Source organism: Orycteropus afer, unplaced genomic scaffold (assembly GCF_000298275.1).
Source record: "Orycteropus afer afer isolate SDZICR_OR568_19922 unplaced genomic scaffold, OryAfe1.0 scaffold00021, whole genome shotgun sequence".
NCBI classification, from domain to species: Eukaryota; Metazoa; Chordata; class Mammalia; order Tubulidentata; family Orycteropodidae; genus Orycteropus; species Orycteropus afer.
In genome coordinates, this window is record NW_006921608.1 from 12,907,457 (window position 1) to 12,910,200 (window position 2,744).

Genomic DNA, 2,744 nt, shown 5'->3' on the forward strand with positions numbered 1-2,744 from the left:
CTCTTTTTCAGTGCTTTGTTGATCCATAATCTTTCCTTTCCATATACAGTTGGTGATTAGTTTTTCTATCTCTTTAAGGAATGATGATGAAATCTATATCAGCATTGCATTATATCTTTAGATCACTTTGGGTGCTACTAACATTTTCACAATATTAAGTCATCATATCCATGAGCATGGATGACATAGTCTTACATTTACGTAGATCTCTTTTGGTTTCTTCTAGTAGTGTTTTGTAGTTTTCTCTGTATAGATCTTTTTTGTCTCTGATTCCTAAGTCCTTCATCTTTTTGGTGGCCATAGTAAATGATATTTTTTTCCTGATTTTCTTTTCAGAATTCTCTTTGTTAGTGTAGAGGAATCCAACTGATTATTGTATGTTGATCTTGTATCCTGCCACTTTGCTGAATCCTTGTATTAGTTCCATTCATTTTCTTGTTGAGTCTCTAGGATTTTCTATTTATAGGATCATAGCTTCTGCAAATAGAGATCATTTTGCTGCTGCTGCTGCTTTTTTTTTTTTTTTGCCAATTTGGATGCTTTCTATTTCTCTTTCTTGCCTTATTGCTCTAGCTAGGGCTTCCAATACAATATTGAATAGGAGTGATGATAAAGGGCACAGTTGTCTGGTTCTCATTCACAAGAAAAATGCTTTCTTTCATCTCTCTCCATGGACAATAATGTTGGTCATTGATTTTGCAAGTTGTTTTTGTTGTTAGGTGCCATCGAGTCATCTCTGACTCATAGAGACCCTGTGTGCAACAGAATGAAACACTGCTGGGTCCTGTGCCAGCCTCACAATCCCTGCTGTCCCTGAGCCTATCATTGCAGCCACTGTGTCAATCCACCTTGTTGAGGGCCTTCCCCTTTTTTGTTGATCCTTCACTTTACTAAGCGTGATATCCTTCTCCAGAGAATGGTCCCTCCTGACAATATGACCAAAGTAGGTGAAACGAAGTCTAGCCATTCTCGCTTCCAAGGAGCATTCTGGCCAGACTTCTTACAGGACAGATCTGTTAGTTCTTTTGGCAGTCCGTGATACTTTCAGTATTCTTTGTCAACACCACAACTCAAAAGCATCAATTCTTCTTTGGTCTTCCTTATTCATTGTCCAGCTCTCACATGCATAATAGGCTACTGAAAATACCATGGTTTGGATTGGCGCACCTTAGTCTTCAAGGAGACATCACTTGTCTGTTAGTTTTTCATACTGTGGTGGCTTGTGTGTTGCTGTGAGTCTGGAGACTATGCCACTAGTATTTAAAATACCAGCAGGGTCACCCATGGTAGACAGGTTTCAGTGGAGCTTCCAGACTAAGACAGATTTGGAAGAAAGAAGGGGCCATCCACTTCTTAAAAGAATTGGCCAGTGAAAACCTTATGAATAGCAGTGAAGCACTGTCTGATATATTACTGGAAATTTTTATGAATAACTTGGAAACATTGTCCGATATGGTGCCAGAAGATGAGCCCCTCAGGTCAGAAGGCACTCAAAATGCGACTGAGGAAAAGCTGCCTCCTCAGTGTAGAGCCTACCTTAATGATGTGGATGGAGTAAAGGTTTTGGGCCTCCATTTGCTGGTGTGGCACAGCTCAAAATGAGGAGAAACAGCTGCAAACTTCCATTAATAATTGGAACATGTAATTCATAAAGTATGAATCTAAGAAAATTGGTTTTGCATATGTACGGTTAATTATGTTGAAGAATTTCCCTTCTATTCCTATTTTGCTGAGCATTTTTATCAAGAATAGGTGGTAGAGTTTGTCAAATACCAACAACATTTGATTAATTAACATGGTCATGTGGTTCTTTTCCTTTGTTTTATTTATGTGGTGGATATGTTGATTGTTTTTCTAATGTTGAACCATCCTTGCATACCTGGTATGAATCCCATTTGGTCATGATGTATTATTTTTTTGGTATATTGTTGGATTCTATTGGCTAGGATTTTGTTGAGAATTTTTGCATCTTTGTTAATGAGGGATATGGTCTATGATTTTCTTTTTTAGTGGTGTCTTTGCCAGGTTTTGGTGTCAGGTTATTCTTGCTTCATAGAATGAGTTCAGGAGTATTCCATCCTTTTCTCTGTTTTGGAATAGTTTGAATAGAACTGGTGTCAGCTCTTATTCTTTAGTATTGAATAATATTCCATTATGTGTATGTACCATAGTTTGGTTATCCATTTGTCTCTTGATGGGCACATAAGTTGTTTCCATCTTTTTGCTATTGTAAATAGTGCTGCAATGAACATGGGTGTGCATATATCCGTTCTTGTCTTGGCTGTCATTTGTTTAGGATATATACCTAGTAATAGGATTACTGGGACAAATGGTATTTCTAATTTCAGCTTTTTAAGGAATCGCCATACTGCTTTCCACAGTGGTTGTATCATTTCACAGTCCCACAAACAATATATGAGAGTCCCCATCTCTCCACATCCTCTCCAGCATTTGTTATTTCTGTCTGGTTGAACTTTGCCATTAGTGTTGGGGTGAGATGGCATTTCATTGTTTTGATTTGCATCTCTCTGAGGGCTACCGATCGTGAGCATTTCCTCATGTATTTGCTGGCCGCCTGAATATCCTCTTTGGTGAAGATTTACAGAGCAGATTCACTTTCCATACAGCAGTTCACATACACTTTCTCTCATGACATTGACCACAGTTTACCACAATGCAACAGCTCCCCTCCCATTTCCTCCCCATAGTTACCCCTTCCCAGTGTCCATCCCTCCATGCACTCC